Genomic DNA, 22,011 nt, shown 5'->3' on the forward strand with positions numbered 1-22,011 from the left:
ATAACTTTGAAATGTACTTCAACCCAAATTTATAAAATTCTTCCAAAATGCCAACTTCCACAATAGGCGCCGAAACACCCGGGTCATCCAAAACTCGATTCGAACATACGCCTAAGTCCAAAATAATCATACAAACTTGTTGGAACCTTTAAATCCCGATTCTGAGGTCGTCTACTCAAAAGTCAAAGTTTGGTCAACTCTTCCAACTTAAAGCTTCCAAATTTAGAATTTTATTTCCAAATCAACTCCGAATTTCCCGAAATTTAATTCTCACCACACGTACAAGTCATAACACCTGAAATGAAGCTACTCAATGCCTCGAACCGCTGAATGACGTGTTAGGACTCAAAACGACCGGTCGAGTCATTACAATTACTTACTCGGATTATTGAGTCACATTTAATGCCAACTGGGCACTCACCTCAAAGGCTAAAACTCAATGTTTACAACACGAAAATGGCTAAATATGCACAAAAAATATACAAGAATTATCAAATAAGCCTAACAGGTATGACTCCCTATTAATACTATAGTATAAATTAAATTTCACAAAGGGAGAATTTTAAACTCATAATTTTTTTAATTTTAATTTTTTTTCCACCACAAGAACTTCGTCCTTATATAACATTAAATATTTCATAGCATATAAAAATGCGAGGATCTCGTTCTCAACTCCGAATCACAAGTATTTTGCACATTGTGCCATTTAAAATTTTCAATTTCCTTTCTTTCTTCTTTTCAATAAATTTCGTAAACAATTTTCACAACACATAATGAACCCTCATCCCGGTAGGGCATATAATTCATAGAATTGAATCCAATTATCCCGAAATCACGTCAAAACGTATTGTAGTGAGTAATAGAAAGCCATTTATTTTGGACTTATAGCCCTCAATAGTGAACAAAAATAAAAATGATAGACACGGGCTAACATTATCAAATACGGATAAACACGTGAGTGGTGTACAAAATTACTAACTCACTATACATGGAGCATGATAGCAGGTCTCACCTCGATAATTGAAATTGAATCAAATAAGAACAGCGCTCCCCTATTACAAATTAAATCATAACTGTAACGACACAATCTGGTGTAGCGGCCTCAACCATACCATATCAATTATATCAATGGGTCGGGCCTCCCCCTCTAGGGCGCCCCCTATGTCACGACCCAATTTCACCTATAGGTCGTGATGACGCCCAACACTACAACTAGGCAAGCCAACTAGTAATTTAAACCCATATTCAATTCTTTTAAAATTAACCGAGTAATTAAACTCTTCTTACTTGCAAGAATTAAAACAATATGAAAAGATCTGGTAAATTAAAATAACCAAGAAAAATAATTAAATCAAAACATTCTACTAGTGTGTGTGCCAAGACCTGGTGTCACAAGTATATGAGCATCTAGTAGATTATACAAAAATTATAGATACTGTCTGGAATGAAATAGACAGAATAAAAATTCAGGAAGAGGCACTAGTTGCTGCAGAATGGCTCAGAAAGCAGCTCACCACTAAGCCTCCGGATAACGCGGGTGCACGCTGATAGGTCCAACGATAGCACATGTCTCAGGCCCTGCACAAAACGTGCAACAAGTGTAGCATGAGTACGTAAATAACGTGTACCCAGTAAGTATCAAGCCTAATATCGAAGAGGTAGAGACGAGATGGCCGACTTTGACACTCACTATGGGTCAATAATAATAATTGAAATAAAACTACGATATCTAAATCGACATGATTCACAGAGTTAACAATAATTTTATTTAACCAACAGAAATAATTAAATTCCTTCAAATGCAATAATTTCCAATCTATTAATTAAATTCACAAACTGCAATTAAAAATATTAAGGCATCGAGTAATTATTATTATTATTAGGCACGATTTCTGCCGAGGTCGTACGACCAGATCCAGAGTATCGTGTACACTGCCGAGGGACGTGCGGCGCGATCCATAGATGCATCTATACTGCCGAGGTGTTTGGACCGCTCCACAAGAAAGGAGAACATTTTCTTATGTACCTCCGGAAGGAGAGTATATTTATTAGAAATTAATTCGAGAGGATGAACAATTTCTTTTAACAATTAATTAATTTAAGCAAACAATTAAGTATATAAGATTTTCATCTTTTACTATCCTTCCCTAACAATTCACAATATATTTCAAATAATTTAATTAAATAAAGGATACAATTTACACACATAATTCATGCTTTGAGTCCTAAACTACCCGGTCTTTAGCATAGATAGTAGCTACGTATGGACTCTCATCACCTCGTGCGTATGTAGCCCCCACAATCAACAACAATTATTAGTTTAATCACCTATAGGGTAAATTCCCCCTCACAAGATTTGACAAGAGACTTACCTTGTCTCAAAGTCCACTTTCCGATCAAAAATGTCGCGTAAAAACCTCAATTCTGTGCCGAAAAATCCGTAACTATCCAAAAATTATATAAAATAATTAATACATGTTTAATAATTCGAAATTCATGTATTGAATAAATTACCCTATCCAAAATGGTTAAATTTCTAAAATTCACCCTGGGCCCACGTGCCCAGATTCCGAAAATTTTCGAATGAAAACGTTACCCATAATCTCAAGAACTCAAATATATAATTTTGATCCAATTCCATAACCATTTACGTGGTTAAAATCTCATTTTTATAAAAATCTAGGATTTTCATCTAAACCCTTAATTTCTAAGATTTACCGATTATAATCTACCCATAATCTATGTATTTCACTCAAGGTATGTAGAATTAACTTACCTTCCAATTGCTAGTTGAAATCCCCTCTCAAATGCTCCAAAATGGCCCAAAAATGGAAGAAATGAGGTTAAAACTGGTGAAATCCCGTTTTTTAAGACATTATGTCTGGTACAGTAAATCCCTTCTTCGCGAACGCGGTCAGTGCCTCGCGTTCGCGAAGGCAAAATTCCACAACCTTAAAATTACCCTTCACGAACGCGACATGGGTCTCGCGAACGAGAAGGCTTACTGGCCTGCCTTTCGCGAACGCGTGATCTCCCTCGCCAACACGTAGGGAAAAATCCCCGCCAGTCCCATTCCTCTTTCGCAAACGCGTGTCTACCATCGCGAATGCGTAGGCCAAAACTCCAGGGCTTCACGAACGTGTCCCCTTCCACGCGAATGCGAAGGGCAAAAGCCCAGCTCCCAATTTTCCTTCTTCGCGAACGCGAGGGTCCTTCTGCGTTCGCGAAGAAGGAAACCAGAATTGGAAATTTCTCGTTTTCCAACTTAGCTCCGGGTGGTTAAAAAACTCACTAGAACCCCCCGGGACCACCGTCCAAATGTACCAACAAGTCTGAAAACATAACACGGACTTGCTCGAACTCTCAAAACACGAAATTCAACAACAAAACTAAGAAATCGCACCCCAAATCCGAATTAGATCAAAATATGAACTTCAAGTTTCTAACTTCCTCCGAACGCGCCGAATCATACTTATACTACTCGGAATGACACCAAATTTTGCGTCCAAGTCTTAAATGACATAACGGAGCTATGAAAATTTCTGAAACTGGATTCCAACCCTGATATCAAAAAGTCAACTCTCCGGTCAAATTTCCAAACTTAAATCTTGTTTTAGCCATTTCAAGCCTAATTTAACTACGGACTTCCAAATAAAATTCTGAACACGCTCCTAAGTCCAAAATCACCATACGGAGCTATTGGAACCATCAAATCCCGATTCCAGGTTCGTTTTCTTAAAATATTGACCAAAGTCAAACTTGGCCTTTTAAAGCCAAACTAAGGAACCAATTATTCCGATTTCAACCCGATCACTTCCAAATTCTGAACCAACCATCCCCGCAAGTCATAAATTATTAAAAGCACATTCGAAAGTTTTATTTGGAGGAACGGGGTTCTAAAAGTCAAAATGACCAGTTGGGTCGTTACATTCTCCACCTCTTAAAGAAACGTTCGTCCTCGAACAGGTTTAGAATTATACCTGGAGTGTTGAATAAGTGTGGATATCTGCTTCGCATGTTTTCCTCGGCCTCCCAAGTCTCTTCCTCGACTGGTTGTCCCCTCCACTGGACTTTTACTGTAGAAATCCTCCTGGGCCTCAACTGGCGAACCTGTTTATCAACAATGGCAATTGGTTCTTCTTCATAGCCCAAACTATTATCTAGTTGAACTGTGCTGAAGTCTAACACATGTGATAGGTCGGCATGATACTTCCGGAGCATAGATACATGGAAAACCGGATGAACTCCTGATAGATTGGGAGGCAAGGCAAGCTCATAAGCAACCTCCCCAACTCGTCTCAACACCTCAAATGGGCCTATAAACCTTGGGCTCAATTTTCTCTTTTCCCCAAATCTCATGATTCCCTTCATCGGCGAAACTTTCAAGAGAACTTTTTCACCTACCATAAAAGTTAAGTCACGCGCTTTCTGATCCGCGTAACTCTTCTGTCTGGACTGTGCTGTACGAAGTCGCTCCTGAATCAACTTTACCTTTTCCAAGGCATCTTTCACCAAGTCAGTACCATATAACTTAGACTCACCGGGCTCAAACCATCCGATGGGCGAACGACATCGCCGACCATATAAAGCCTCAAATGGAGCCATCTCGATGCTGGATTGGTAACTTTGATTATAAGCAAACTCGGCCAAAGGCAAGAAACGATCCCACTGGCCTCCAAAGTCAATCACACATGCCCTGAGCATATCCTCCAAAATCTGAATTGTCCGCTCTGACTGCCCGTCAGTCTGCGGATGAAAGGCTATGCTGAGCTCTACATGGGTCCCCAATTCACTTTGTACTGCTCTCCAAAAATATGAAGTAAACTGAGGGCCTCTATCTGATATGATAGAAATTGGCACACCGTGCAACCGAACTATCTCCTGAATATATATATTTGGGCCAACCTCTCTGAAGTATATGTAGTCACTACATGAATAAAGTGTGCCGACTTGGTCAACCTTTCGACAATAACCCAAACTGCATCAAACTTCCGCAAGGTCCGCGGCAACCCAACTACAAAGTCCATAGTGATGTGTTCCCATTTTCACTCTGGTATAGTCATCTGCTGAAGTAGGTCACCTGGTCTCTGGTGTTCATATTTAACTTGCTGGCAATTTAGACACCTAGCTACATACTCAACTATGTCCTTTTTCATTCGTCGCCACCAATAATGCTGCCTTAGGTCACGATACATCTTCGTAGCACCTGGATGAATAGAATACCGAGAACTGTGTGCTTCCTCTAGGATATGTTTCCTCAGTCCATCCTTATTCGGAACACATAGACGATCCTGGAGTCGCAGAACACCTTCCGCTCCAATAGTAACTTGGCACCACCCCGTAGTACCATTTCTTGAAGAACCATTAAGTGTGGATCATCATATTGGCAAGCCTTGATCTGCTCAAATAGTGAAGACTGAGCTACAACAAATGCAAGAACTCGGCTGGGCTCTGAAATATCCAGCTGCAAAAATCCATTGGCCAAGGACTAAATATCCAAAGCTAATGGCCTCTCCTTTGCTGAAATGAAAGCCAAACTACCCATACTCTCCGCCTTTCTACTCAAGGCGTCTGCAACCACATTTGCTTTTCTCGGATGATATAGGATAGTAATATCATAATCTTTTAGTAACTCCATCCATCTGCGCTACCTCAAATTTAGGTCCCTCTGCTTGAATAAATGCTGCAAACTGTGATGGTCAGTGTAAACCTCACAAGACACCCCATAAAGATAATGCCTCCAAATCTTAAGAGCGTGAACAATTGCAGCTAACTCCAAATCATGCACCAAATAATTCTTCTCGTGGGGCTTCAGCTGACGTGAAGCATATGCAATAACTCGCCCTTCCTGCATTAATACACAACCCAAGCCAATGCGTGAAGCATCACAATACACTGTATACATCCCCGAACCGGAAGACAATACTAACACTGGTGTTGTAGTCAATGCTGTCTTGAGCTTCTGAAAGCTCACCTCATAATCATCGGACCATCGGAACGGAGCACCCTTATGGGTTAATTTGGTCAAAGGTGCTGTAATAGATGAAAAACCTTCCACAACCTCAAGTCGGCCTTAGAGAACACCCTAGCACCCTGCAACTGGTCAAATGGATCATCAATACGCGGCGACGGGTACTTGTTCTTAATAGTGACTTTGTTCAATTGATGATAATCAATACATATTCACATCGTTCCATCCTTCTTCTTCACAAATAATATCAGTGCACCCCAAGGCGATACACTCGGTCTGACGAACCCTTTGGCTAGTAACTCCTCAAGCTGTTCTTTCAATTCTTTCGGAGCCATGCGATACGGTGGGATAGATATAGGCTAGATATCTGGAGCCAAATCAATAAAGAAATCAATATCACGATCAGGTGGCATTTCTGGAAGATCTGAAGGAAATACATCGGAGAACTCTCGAACTACAGGCACTGAATCAATAGTCGGAGTCTCTGCAGTAGTATCCCGAACATAGGCTAGATAAGCCAAACAACCCTTCTCAACCATGTGTTGAGCCTTCATAAAAGAAATAACTCGATTAGATGCACTAACAGACGAACCCTTCCACTCTAGCCTAGGCAATGTTGGAATAGCCAATGTAACAGTCTTGGTATTGCAATCTAGGATGGCATGATATGGAGATAACCAGTCCATGCCCAGGATAATTTCAAAATCGGTCATCTCAAGCAATAGGAGATCTGCTCTAGTTTCATAACCACAAAATGTAATAATACAAGACCAGTAGATCCGATTCACAACAACAGAATCGTCCACATGAGTGGACACATAAAGGGAGTACTCAAGGACTCACGGGAAACACCTAGGAAATGAGCAAATAGAGATGAGACATAGGAATATGTAGATCCTGGATCAAATAATACAGAGGCATCTTTGCCGCAAACAGAAATAATACCTGTAATCACGGCATCTGAGGCCTCTACATCTGGTCTGGCCGAAAAAGCATAGAACCGAGCTGGAGCGCCAACTGGCTGGCCTCCGCCTGGCTGACCTCCACCTCTAGGACGGCCCCTACCCACCTGTCCTCCACCTCTTGGTGGTCGTACTACTGGTGGAGCAACTAGCGCGGTAATCATAGGCTGCTGACCCTGCTGCACTGGCCTACCCCGAAGCCTGTGGCAGAATCTCCGTATGTGACTGGGATCCCCGCATTCATAACAACTCTTCAGTATAATGGGCTGCTGACTAAGAATCTGGCCCTGGTGACCTGAATACCCACTGGAAGAACCCTGAATAGCCGGTGGGCGATAAGAACTTTCTGGTATAGCACTGAAATAAGGTCGCACTGGAGCACCCCGAGGAGGCGGTGGTGCTGGATATGAGGGCCTACTGGACTGCCCTCTCACGAACTGACCTCTACCCCCAGACGGAGCACCTCTGAACTCTCCAGAATATCTAAACTGCTTATCTCTCATAACCTGCTTTCGGCTCCTCTGACACACACCCTCAATCCTTCGGGCTATCTCCACGACTAGCTCATAAGAAGTACCCATCTCAACCTCTTGAGCCAAAGTGGCCTGAATGCCAGTATGTAAACCCGTAACAAACCTCCGCACTCTCTTCACCTCAGTAGGGAGTATCATAAGTGCATGGCGAGATAACTCAGGGAATATCGCCTCATAATCAGTCACTAACATCTGACCCTACTGGAGCTACTCAAACTGAAATCGCAACTCTTCCCTTTGAGAGGGTGGAATATACATGTCCAGGAAGATACGGGTAAACCTGTCCCAAGTCATGGGAGGAAAATCTACTGGTCTGCCAAGAAGATAAGACTTCCACCATCTACGGGCTCTACCCTCTAGCTGAAAAGTAGCAAAGTCAACCCCACGAGACTCCAATATCCTCATGTTGTACCGTCTATCCTTGCACCGATCAATGAGATCCTAGGGATCCTCATGTCACTCACCCCCAAAGACAGGAGGATGAAGTCTAGTCCATCTGTCCAATAGTTTCTGCGGATCAGCGGCTGCAGCTGGACTGGGCTCAGGTGTAGCTGCTGCCACTGACTGGGCTCCACCCACGTGTAGTGCACCCTAGGTCTGATATACAGCAGCTGCCTGCCCATGAGCCTGTACGGTAGGGGTTTGTGCTCCCCCGCCTGCCTGAGATGTGGCTAGGTATGCCGAAAATAAACTGGCCTAAGTCATAGTGTCCATGAACCGCAACATACGACTCATGACATCCTAGAATCCCGGTGCAGATGTGAAATCCACCGGAGCTCGCTCTGCCACAAGCACCTCACCCTGTTCCTCAATAATGGAATTTTTTGCTGGACCTACTGGCGGCATAACTGGAACAGTCCTAGGACATCCTCTCCCCCTACCACGAGCTGGAGCCCTCCCTCGACCTCTACCTCGGCCTCTAGCAACTGGGGGAGTAGCTCTTCCCTGGTCTAGAACCTCATTAGAGCGCGTTCTCACCATCTGTGAGAGAATAAGAGAAAGATATTTTGTACTACATCAGTTGCACGATGGAAGATGAAGAAATGTAGTTTTGTAACACCCAATAACCTCTCGAAGATAAGTACAAATGTCTCCGTACTGATCTGCAAGACTCTATTAGGCTTGCTCGTAACTTGTGAAACCTACTAGAACCTAGTGCTCTGATACCATGTTGTCACGACCCAATTTCACCTATAGGTCGTGATGGCCCCCAACACTATAGCTAGGCAAGTCAACTAGTAATTTAAACCCATATTCAATTCTTTTAAAATTAACCGAGTAATTAAACTCTTCTTACTTGCAAAAATTAAAACAATATGAAAAGATCTGGTAAATTAAAATAACCAAGAAAAATAATTAAATCAAAACATTCTACTAGTGTGTGTGCCAAGACCTGGTGTCATAAGTGTATGAGCACCTAGTAGATTATACAAAAATTATAAATACTGCCTGGAATGAAATAGATAGAATAAAAATTCAGGAAGAGGCACTAGTTGCTGCAGAACGACTCAGAAAGCAGCTCACCACTAAGCCTCCGGATAACACGGGTGCGCGCCGATAGGTCCAACGATAGCACCTGTCTCAGGTGCTGCACAAAAAGTGCAGCAAGTGTAGCATGAGTACGTAAACAACGTGTACCCAGTAAGTATCAAGCCTAATCTCGAAGAGGTAGAGACGAGATGACCGACTTTGACACTCACTATGGGTCAATAATAATAATTAAAATAAAACTAGAATATCTAAATCGACATGATTCACAAAGTTAACAATAATTTTATTTAACCAACAGAAATAATTAAATTTCTTCAAATGCAACAATTTCCAATCTATTAATTAAATTCACAAACTGCAATTAAAAATATCAAGGCATCAAGTAATTATTATTATTATTAGGCACGATTTCTGCCGAGGTCATACGACCCGATCCAGAGTGTTGTGTACACTGCCGAGGGACAAGCAGCGCGATCCATAGATGCATCTATAATGCCGAGGAGTTCGACACGCTCCACAAGAAAGAAGGACATTTTCTTATGTACCTCCGGAAGGATAGTATATTTATTAGAAATTAATTCGAGAGGATGAACAATTTCTTTTAACAATTAATTAATTTAAGCAGAAAATTAAGTATATAAGATTTCCATCTTTTACTATCTTTCCCTAACAATTCACAATGTATTTTAAATAATTTAATTAAATAAAGAATACAATTTACACAAATAATTCATGCTTTGAGTCCTAAACTACCCGGACTTTAGCATAGATAGTAGCTACGTACGGGCTAGTCACCTCGTGCGTACGTAGCTCCCATAATTAACAACAATTATTAATTTAATCACCTATGGGGTAAATTCCCCCACACAAGATTACACAAGAGACTTACCTTGTCTCAAAGTCCGCTTTCCGGTCAAAAATGTCGCGTAAAAACCTCAATTCGGTGCCGAAAAATCCGAAACTATCCAAATATTATACAAAATAATTAATACATGTTCAATAATTCGATATTCATCTATTAAATACATTACCCTATCCAAAATGGTAAAATTCCTAAAATTCACCCCTGGACCACGTGCCTGGATTCCAGAAATATTTGGATGAAAACGTTACCCATAATCTCAAGAACTCAAATATATAATTTTTATCCAATTCCATAACTATTTTGGTGGTTAAAATCTCATTTTTATACAAATCTAGGTTTTTCATCTAAATCCTTGATTTCTAAGATTTACCGGTTATAACATACCCATAATCTATGTATTTAACTCAAGGTGTGTAGAATTAACTTACCTTCCAATTGCTAGTTGAAATCCCCTCTCAAAAGCTCAAAAATCGCCCAAAAATGGAAGAAATGGGGTTAAAAATGGTGAAATCCCGTTTTTAAGACATCCTGTCCGGTACAGTGAATCCCTTCTTCGCGAAGGCAAAATTCCACAACCTTAAAATTACCGTTCGCGAACACGACATGGGTCTCACGAATGCGAAGGCTTACTGGTCTGCCCTTCGCGAACGTGATCTCCCTCGCGAACGCGTAGGGAAAAATCCCCGCCAGTCCCATTCCTCTTTCGCGTAGGGAAATTTCTCGTTTTCCAACTTAGCTCCGGGTGGTTAAAAAACTCACTAGAACCCCACGAGACCCCGTCTAAATATACCAACAAGTCTGAAAATATTACACGGACTTGCTCGAACTCTCAAAACACGAAATTCAATAACGAAACTAAGAATCGCACCCCAAAATGAATTAGATCAAAATATGAACTTCAAGTTTTTAACTTCCTCCGAACGCGCCGAATCATACTTATACTACTCGGAATGACACCAAATTTTGCGTGCAAGTCTTAAATGAGATAATGGAGATACGAAAATTTTCGGAACTGAATTTCGACCCCGATATCAAAAAGTCAACTCCCTGGTCAAACTTCCAAACTAAAATTCTTGTTTTAGCCATTTCAAGCCTAATTTAACTACGGACTTTCAAATAAAATTTCGAACACGCTCCTAAGTCCAAAATCACCATACGGAGCTATTGGAACAGTCAAATCCCGATTCCGGGGTCGTTTTCTCAAAATGTTGATCGAAGTCAAACTTGGCATTTTAAAGTTAAACTAAGGAATCAATTGTTCCGATTTCAACCCGATCACTTCTAAATTCTGAACCAACCATCCCCGCAAGTAATAAATTATTAAAAGCACATTCGGAAAGTTTTATTTATGGGAACAGGGTTCTAAAAGTCAAAATGACCAGTTGGGTCGTTATACCCTACCCGCCTGTCATCCACCCCTAACTGACTATGCATGTGGGGTATTAACTGGAATAGAGCCTGTAGCCTGAGCATTCTGATGAAATCCGCCTCTCCCAAGTCTGGGTCAATCTCTCATGATGTTCCTAGTATCACCATAGCGATAACAACCCCTCTACGGGTTCGGCTGCTCATACTGAGTTTGTGCCGGATAACTGGAACAACCATTATAGGAACCCCGTGCCGGTGGTTCATTAAAAGAATTTACTGGAGCACTCCGAGTATTCTGAAATTATTTCCATGACCCTGCTGATACTGAAATATAGAATTATTAAGGGTGGGGGAATACCACAAGTCCCATCATTATCCCATAGAAATCTCAACTCTTAATCATATACAAGTTTTGGAGAACCTTTCAATACCACATAAATACATCTCAGGCTAAAATTGATATAACACATGACCCTGCAATCTGATCGTTGATAGTAAACTCCCCTCACTTGGCGCGAAGCCATAGGACACAGTGTGATGATGCACAATACTAACCTTCACCGCTCGTACGTCACCAGTCATAAGACACATCAAGTCATTTATTGGGCGCATGTCATCCTCGTGACAGACAAAATTGCTTCCTCGAGTGCCTTGACTGCTAGAATGTACCTTTCACTAAATGAAAATCCCACACACACTACATAGTCTCTAATACCACCAACTATCTTCAGATCTACACCTACCTCGTGACCCTACCATGATTGTGATAATTAGGCAATTAATTAAACCTTCTTAAGATCATATTTATCAACCAGATATCAGAACCTAATGCACCTCCATGTGCACAATTGAATGATCTCTCAATACTTCCGCATCCTCGATCTGGACGACACGTTGTAGGAATGGTTGAGCAACTCTGTCTCCCTTATGACCCCTTTGTAGTATCACGAACCATTAACGCATAGTTGATACCGAGTGCGCAATTTCATACACGAGTGGATGCAAAAGAATATAAGATATATGCTTCAAGTTAAATAAATACCACACGATAAGGAAGGACAGAAGTGAAATTTTTTCCTACTAGCTTTGTAGCCTCTCGAAAAAAAGTACAGACGTCTCTGTACCGATCCGCAAGACTCTACTAAACTCGTTCGTGACTCATAGAACCTATGAACCTAGAGCTCTGATACCAACTTGTCACGACCCAAAATCCCACCACAGGCGTCGTGATGGCACTTAGTCTCTAAGACTAAGTAAGCCGATTTTAATTACAATTCAAGCCATTTTTTATATATATATATATATATATCAACAACAGAAATAATTACAAATATAACAACCTCCCAAGACTGGTAATACTGAGTCACGAACTCTAACTGAATACATGGAATGATCTCAAGGATTGAATACTCAATACTGTTCGAATAATAATTAACAGTACAATAAAATAAAAAGACTCCAAGGGACTGCGACGACTAAGCAGCTCTACCTTGAATCCTTGCGATAATACTTTAACTATGTCCGAATCCGATATCTCCAACACCTGGCTTTGCACAAAAATGTGCAGAAGTGTAGTATGAGTACACCACAGTCGGTACCCAGTAAGTATCAAGACTAGAGTAGTGACGAGGTACAGTCAAGACATTCACTAGTAGAATAACTTGTGTAATATAGCATACAAAAATAATAGGAAACAAATAACAATGATGGCAATAATAATCAATCAGTGATATAAACAGCAGGGCGGAAAGAACACCATAAATATTGCTCAACAAATAATGAATACAAGTACAACCAATTTAATCAAGTCCTTCAAATATAGTTCTTTCACCTATAAATCTTTCAAATAATAATCAACAGGATATAATACTTTCCAATAATTTTATTTCGAATATACTTCCTTCAAATAAATATCTTTCAAATATAATTTTGGAATATAATTCCTTCAAATAAAAGTCACTTTGTAACACCTCATTTCATATTCATAATAATATGGGTCTCAGCCCACTTTCATATTTTTACGGCATCTCGTGCCCATGTTTCTATCACAACTGCACGGACAACTCACGTGCCAAAAATATCAATATATAAAAGAATCTGCACGATCAATTGACTTTAGAAATAGTTTGAGTGAAGAAAATGACATTTGCACTTAAATTAAAGCATCAGATAAACTACTTATTTGGATGTAATACTTATCAATATAAAACATAATAGAAATTTTCTTTTATTTAAAACAATTCAGTCATCAAAAATCAATAAAAACCAGAAATATAAATCTCCAGAGTCTCGTACTAAAAAGCCAAAGCCAACACAATACAATAAGGAGTACAAAACACATAATAATAAAGTCAACTAGTACATCACCGAAGAAGATAAGAATTTACATATCACGAAAAAATAAAATAACCAACGGTAAGTGCATCCATAGAACAATATCAACAAAAGGGCATTCCCGAGGTACCGCCTCGTAGTCTCAAAAGTAAATATGCAAGACAGGGAGATCTCCCGGAATACCGTTCCGTAGTCCCAAAGTAAATATGCAGGGGGATCTCCCGGAATACCATTCCGTAGTCCCAAAGTAAAAATGCAAGACAAGGGAGGATCTCCCGAAATACCGTTCTGTAGTCCCAAAGTAAATATGCATGGGGATCTCCCAGAATACCGTTCCGTAGTCCCAAAGTAAATATGATTTCAACAACTGCACATCAAGTGCTCACATATCACAAATGGATCATCAAGTACTCAAATATTACAACATATCACAAATTTCAACAATATATTATTCTTTTCACAATAAGAAGCCCACGGCTCGGCCATAAAGAGCACAACATCTTAACAAAATATTCGGGAGTGAATAACTCAACCGAATAATATTTCACAATTCGGCACTTTGCCTCAATATGATTCACAGCCTTTATAATTCAAATTCTTGATAATTATATAACGCTTCGGTTTAAACTTATTTCATTAATTATTTGCAGATGGAAAATCCATAATAAAATTAAATTCTAAGAAATATCAAATCATCAAACTCACGAAATTCACATAAATATACAAGTAATAATCACATCAAATTGTCATATAAAAATAAATTTAACAAACACGAATTGAGGCATGGCAAATAGATGATTTAATAAATGTCAGCGGTTATACAATTTACTACACAATAGGCCTAAGACTTTAACCCAATATATTTTGCACATATAAGCCCGAGTACGTACTCGTCACCTCGCGTACACGGCTTTTCACATTTCACAAATGGCACATAAGACTCGATGCCTAAGGGATAATTCCCCCACTCAAGGTTAGGCAAGATACTTACCTTTTTGAAGTTACGACGACATTCCAAAATAGCCTTCTTGCTTGAATTGACCTCTGTACAGCTCAAACCTATCCAAATTTATTGTACAACCTCATTAAAATTTATCGAAAATAATTCTGAATAATAATATGTCGGCTTAAAAAATTATTCCAAAAAAGTCAAAAAGGTCAACGCGGGGCCCGCCTCTCGGAGCCTGACATAATTTTCATGACATCCGAACACCCATTCCGATACTAGTTCAACCATACTAATTTTATCAAATTCCGATAACAACTCGACCTCCAAATCTTAAATTTTCGTTCTTGAAAAGTTTTGCAAAACTCTTGATTTCTTCCATTTCAATCCAAAATAAATGATGAATATAACCATAGAATCATGAAGTATAATCACTTTCGGATATAAAACACTTACCCCAATCCATATAGTGAAAATCGTCTCAAACATCGCTTCAATCCGAGCTCCATAGCTCCAAATATGTTAAAAATGGTTGAAACCTCGAAATATAGCTACTGCCCAGGTATTTGCTCTTTGTGATCGCGGAAAATGCTTTGCGATCGCGAAGCACAACTTTTCTCAGCCCAAAATTTGCCTTTCGCGATCGCTTAAAATGCTTCGCGATCGCGAAGAACAAGTGCCCAACTCTTCCAGATAGCCTCTAGTATAATGATCATAACCTTTGGTACAAAACTCCAAATTGCAAATGGTTTAACTTTCTGAAAACTAGACACCAAGGGATATAACTTTCATTTGTTGCTCATCTCTCAATTCCTTATAGATTGCTAGATATAAGCTTTCAAGTCAGCCTTGTGCAACAGAGATTTTCAAACTCTTCCCATATAGCATATAGTTTATCCACCATAACTTTTTGTACACAACTTCAAATATTAATTGATTTACATTTCTGAAAACTAGACACAAAGAGCTATAACTTTTATTTTTGGATCATCTCCAAATTCCTTATAGATTGTGAGATATAAGCTTCCACAGTCGGGTGAGTGCAGCAGGATTTTCCTCTACGCGATCGCGATTCACAGTGTCCAAACAACAAAATTAATCTTCGCGATCGCGACCGTTTGTCCGCGATCGCGATGCATACCTCTGTGGACAAAAACCAGCAACTAAAAATGGCCTAGAAATGATCCGAAACCACCCTGAAACTCACCCGAGTCACTCGGGACCCCGTTCGAACATACCACACATCCTAAAATACAATACAAACTTAGTCGGGGCTTCAAACTACGTCAAACAACGCTGAAATTACAAATCGCGCATCGAATCAAATTTTGAGTTTTCAAATCTTCCAACTTCTATATTTTGTGCCGAAATATATCAAATCAATCCGGGATGATTTCAAATTTTGAACACAAGTCATAAATGATGTAATGGAGCTATTCCAATTTCCGGAATCATAATCCGACCTCGTTATCAAAAATTCAACCTTCGGTCGGATTCTTCCAAAAATCTTATATTTTCTAACTTTCGCCAAAATGCGTCGAATTGACCTACGAACTTCCAAATCCAAATCCGAATATATGCCTAAGTCCGACATCATCATACGAAACTATTGCCATCATCGAAATTCTATTCCGGGGTCGTTTGCTCAAGAGTCAACTCTCCGGTGAACTCTTTCCATTTAAGCTTCTAAATAAGAATTGTTCTTTTAATTTAATTCTGAATCTTCAGAAAAATAAACTCAACAACACCCGCGGATCATAATACATATTGCGAAGCTTTTCGAGACCTTAAATCACTGAACGGGGTATTAATTCTTAAAATGACAAGTCAGGTCGTTAGATTCTCCCCCTCTTAAACATACGATCGTCCTCGAACGTTCCAAGAATTATTCTGATGATATTAAATTACCGAGTGCATTATTTCACACATACTCACGGGTGATTCTACGTCACCGTAAATTTAACAGGGGTCCGACAACATCATCTCAGTGGAGATTATTTCTTTTATTCACACTTGTAAGCTTTAAAGCCAATTTCCTTACACTCAAATAAATTTCAAATTCCTCACATCAACACACGGTATTAGTCTCAACCAGTTATAGCAAATCGTGCCTACGCACACATCATACATATGTCCATAGCCACATCTCTGGTCATAATAGATGTTTATAATTAATTTCAGTATCCTCAATTAATCGCATCTTAACCAAAATTTCATATCTAATTCTTCAGAACACTGATGGCAACACGCGAGGCATGAAGAACTCATAATTACTGTCACGACCCAAAACCCATTAAAGGTCGTGATGGCGCCTAACACCGTTGTCAGGCAAGCCAACCTTGACTAATTAATTTAATTACCTATTTTAGTATTTTTGAAATCAAAATTTCCTCAATTAAATAGTAAAGATAGAATTCATAGAGTAAGTGATAAATAATTTAGCAACTGAATTACTAAACAACCCATAACCACTCCCAAAACCCGGTGTCACAAGTGCACGAGCATTTACTAGGGAGTTAAAAAATAAAATAAAGCATCTGTCCAGAATACAAATTAGACAGGAAAAAAATATATAAATAATTCTGAAGGAGACTCTGTTGGATGCGGATCGTAATGTAGAATGCAGCTCACCCAAGTCCCCGCATTTTAACCACACCTCTGCGCCCACAAGGCCGCTAGACATATCTGTGCCTGCACAATAAAAATGTGCAGCAAGTGTAGCATGAGTACGTAAACAACGTGTACCCAGTAAGTATCAAGCCTAACCTCAAAGAGGTAGTGACGAGAGCTCGACTTTGACACTCACTAAGGGTCAATAATATTATTAATAATAAAATAATAATAATAATATTTAAATCGACATGATTCATAGAATTAACATAAATTTTTCTTCAACCAGAAAAAAAAATTAAATTCCTTCAAATGCGACAATTTCCAATTTATTAATTAACTTCACAAGTTGGAATAACATATCCAAGTATCGTATAATTATTATTATTAGGCACGATTTCTGCCGATGTCGTACGACCCGATCTAGAGTGTCGTGTACACTGCCGAGGGACGTGCGGCGCGATCCATAGATGCATCTATCCTGCCGAGGCTTTCGGCCCGCTCCACAAGAAAGGAGGACATTTTCTTATGTACCTCCGGAAGGAGAGTATATTTATATAAGATCAATTCGAGAGGATGGACAATTTCTTTTAACAATTAATTAATTTAAACAGAAAATTAAGCATATGAGATTTTCATCTTTTAATATCTTTCCTTAACAATTCACAATATATATCAAATAATTAAATTAAATAAAAGATACAATTTACACAAGTAATTCATGCTTTGAGTCATAAACTACCCGGACTTTAGCATTAATAGTAACTACGCACGCACTCTCGTCACCTCGTGCGTACGTAGCCCCCCACGTAGCCCCCACAATTAGCAACAATTATTAGTTCAATTCCTTATGGGGTAATTTTCCCCTCACGAGGTTAGACAAGAGACTTACCTTATCACAAAGCCCACTTTCGATCACGATGTCGTGTAAAAATTCCAATTCGGTGCCGAAAATCCGAAACTATCCAAATGTTATACAAAAGCTCCTTCTCGTTCGCGAAAGCTCCTTAGGAACCTCTCCGCGTTCGCGAGCCCTCCTTCGCGTTCGCAAAGGCAAAAACCAGCACCCCCAAAATTTCTTCTTCGCGTTCGCGAAGAAGGAAACCAGACACCAGAAACAACAGTTCCAAAACAGCCCAAAATGATCCGAAATCACCCGAAGCACACCCGAGGCCCTTGGGACCCCGTCCAATCATACCAACCAGTCCTATAACATAACACAAACTTGCTCGAGACCTCAGATCGCATCAAACAACATCAAAATTATGAATCGCACCCCAATTCAGACTTAATGAACTTTAAAACTTTAACTTCTACAATCAATGCCGAAACCTATCAAATCACGTCCGATTATCATCTAATTTTGCACACAAGTCATAATTGACATTTCGGACCTGCTCCATCATCCGGAATCGGAATCCGACCCCGATATCAAAAAGTCCACTCCCGATCAAACTTCTCAAAATTATCCAAATTTCCAACTTTCGCCAAATGACTCCAAAATGATCTACGGACCTCCGAATCCACTTCCGGATGCGCTTCCAATACCAAAATCATTATACGGAGTTATTCCCAGACTCAGAATCCCAAACGGACATCGATAACTTTGAAATGTACTTCAACCCAAATTTATAAAATTCTTCCAAAATGCCAACTTCCACAATAGGCGCCGAAACACCCGGGTCATCCAAAACTCGATTCGAACATACGCCTAAGTCCAAAATAATCATACAAACTTGTTGGAACCTTTAAATCCCGATTCTGAGGTCGTCTACTCAAAAGTCAAAGTTTGGTCAACTCTTCCAACTTAAAGCTTCCAAATTTAGAATTTTATTTCCAAATCAACTCCGAATTTCCCGAAATTTAATTCTCACCACACGTATAAGTCATAACACCTGAAATGAAGCTACTCAATGCCTCGAACCGCTGAATGACGTGTTAGGACTCAAAACGACCGGTCGAGTCATTACAATTACTTACTCGGATTATTGAGTCACATTTAATGCCAACTGGGCACTCACCTCAAAGGCTAAAACTCAATGTTTACAACACGAAAATGGCTAAATATGCACAAAAAATATACAAGAATTATCAAATAAGCCTAACAGGTATGACTCCCTATTAATACTATAGTATAAATTAAATTTCACAAAGGGAGAATTTTAAACTCATAATTTTTTTAATTTTAATTTTTTTTCCACCACAAGAACTTCGTCCTTATATAACATTAAATATTTCATAGCATATAAAAATGCGAGGATCTCGTTCTCAACTCCGAATCACAAGTATTTTGCACATTGTGCCATTTAAAATTTTCAATTTCCTTTCTTTCTTCTTTTCAATAAATTTCGTAAACAATTTTCACAACACATAATGAACCCTCATCCCGGTAGGGCATATAATTCATAGAATTGAATCCAATTATCCCGAAATCACGTCAAAACGTATTGTAGTGAGTAATAGAAAGCCATTTATTTTGGACTTATAGCCCTCAATAGTGAACAAAAATAAAAATGATAGACACGGGCTAACATTATCAAATACGGATAAACACGTGAGTGGTGTACAAAATTACTAACTCACTATACATGGAGCATGATAGCAGGTCTCACCTCGATAATTGAAATTGAATCAAATAAGAACAGTGCTCCCCTATTACAAATTAAATCATAACTGTAACGACACAATCTGGTGTAGCGGCCTCAACCATACCATATCAATTATATCAATGGGTCGGGCCTCCCCCTCTAGGGCGCCCCTATGTCACGACCCAATTTCACCTATAGGTCGTGATGGCGCCCAACACTACAACTAGGCAAGCCAACTAGTAATTTAAACCCATATTCAATTCTTTTAAAATTAACCGAGTAATTAAACTCTTCTTACTTGCAAGAATTAAAACAATATGAAAAGATCTGGTAAATTAAAATAACCAAGAAAAATAATTAAATCAAAACATTCTACTAGTGTGTGTGCCAAGACCTGGTGTCACAAGTATATGAGCATCTAGTAGATTATACAAAAATTATAGATACTGTCTGGAATGAAATAGACAGAATAAAAATTCAGGAAGAGGCACTAGTTGCTGCAGAATGGCTCAGAAAGCAGCTCACCACTAAGCCTCCGGATAACGCGGGTGCACGCTGATAGGTCCAACGATAGCACATGTCTCAGGCCCTGCACAAAACGTGCAACAAGTGTAGCATGAGTACGTAAATAACGTGTACCCAGTAAGTATCAAGCCTAATATCGAAGAGGTAGAGACGAGATGGCCGACTTTGACACTCACTATGGGTCAATAATAATAATTGAAATAAAACTACGATATCTAAATCGACATGATTCACAGAGTTAACAATAATTTTATTTAACCAACAGAAATAATTAAATTCCTTCAAATGCAATAATTTCCAATCTATTAATTAAATTCACAAACTGCAATTAAAAATATTAAGGCATCGAGTAATTATTATTATTATTAGGCACGATTTCTGCCGAGGTCGTACGACCAGATCCAGAGTATCGTGTACACTGCCGAGGGACGTGCGGCGCGATCCATAGATGCATCTATACTGCCGAGGTGTTTGGACCGCTCCACAAGAAAGGAGAACATTTTCTTATGTACCTCCGGAAGGAGAGTATATTTATTAGAAATTAATTCGAGAGGATGAACAATTTCTTTTAACAATTAATTAATTTAAGCAAACAATTAAGTATATAAGATTTTCATCTTTTACTATCCTTCCCTAACAATTCACAATATATTTCAAATAATTTAATTAAATAAAGGATACAATTTACACACATAATTCATGCTTTGAGTCCTAAACTACCCGGTCTTTAGCATAGATAGTAGCTACGTATGGACTCTCATCACCTCGTGCGTATGTAGCCCCCACAATCAACAACAATTATTAGTTTAATCACCTATAGGGTAAATTCCCCCTCACAAGATTTGACAAGAGACTTACCTTGTCTCAAAGTCCACTTTCCGATCAAAAATGTCGCGTAAAAACCTCAATTCTGTGCCGAAAAATCCGTAACTATCCAAAAATTATATAAAATAATTAATACATGTTCAATAATTCGAAATTCATGTATTGAATAAATTACCCTATCCAAAATGGTTAAATTTCTAAAATTCACCCTGGGCCCACGTGCCCAGATTCCGAAAATTTTCGAATGAAAACGTTACCCATAATCTCAAGAACTCAAATATATAATTTTGATCCAATTCCATAACCACTTACGTGGTTAAAATCTCATTTTTATAAAAATCTAGGATTTTCATCTAAACCCTTAATTTCTAAGATTTACCGATTATAATCTACCCATAATCTATGTATTTCACTCAAGGTATGTAGAATTAACTTACCTTCCAATTGCTAGTTGAAATCCCCTCTCAAATGCTCCAAAATGGCCCAAAAATGGAAGAAATGAGGTTAAAACTGGTGAAATCCCGTTTTTTAAGACATTATGTCTGGTACAGTAAATCCCTTCTTCGCGAACGCGGTCAGTGCCTCGCGTTCGCGAAGGCAAAATTCCACAACCTTAAAATTACCCTTCACGAACGCGACATGGGTCTCGCGAACGAGAAGGCTTACTGGCCTGCCTTTCGCGAACGCGTGATCTCCCTCGCCAACACGTAGGGAAAAATCCCCGCCAGTCCCATTCCTCTTTCGCAAACGCGTGTCTACCATCGCGAATGCGTAGGCCAAAACTCCAGGGCTTCACGAACGTGTCCCCTTCCACGCGAATGCGAAGGGCAAAAGCCCAGCTCCCAATTTTCCTTCTTCGCGAACGCGAGGGTCCTTCTGCGTTCGCGAAGAAGGAAACCAGAATTGGAAATTTCTCGTTTTCCAACTTAGCTCCGGGTGGTTAAAAAACTCACTAGAACCCCCCGGGACCACCGTCCAAATGTACCAACAAGT

At 39.3% G+C, this 22,011-nt stretch overlaps 2 long non-coding RNA genes across 2 annotated transcripts in view; both read right to left on the reverse strand.

The window, feature by feature from the left end:
* The window catches only part of LOC138906575 (uncharacterized), a 64,333-nt gene that overhangs the window by 22,315 nt on the left and 20,007 nt on the right, over window positions 1–22,011 (reverse strand). The window lies entirely within an intron of this gene.
* LOC138904964 (uncharacterized) lies at window positions 1,297–9,257 on the reverse strand. Its single transcript, XR_011413494.1, has 2 exons — window positions 8,991–9,257; window positions 1,297–1,578 (listed from the first exon to the last, which is right to left on the reverse strand). It is a non-coding gene; the product is annotated as an uncharacterized lncRNA (long non-coding RNA).

Source organism: Nicotiana tomentosiformis, chromosome 2 (genome assembly GCF_000390325.3).
Source record: "Nicotiana tomentosiformis chromosome 2, ASM39032v3, whole genome shotgun sequence".
NCBI lineage: Eukaryota > Viridiplantae > Streptophyta > Magnoliopsida > Solanales > Solanaceae > Nicotiana > Nicotiana tomentosiformis.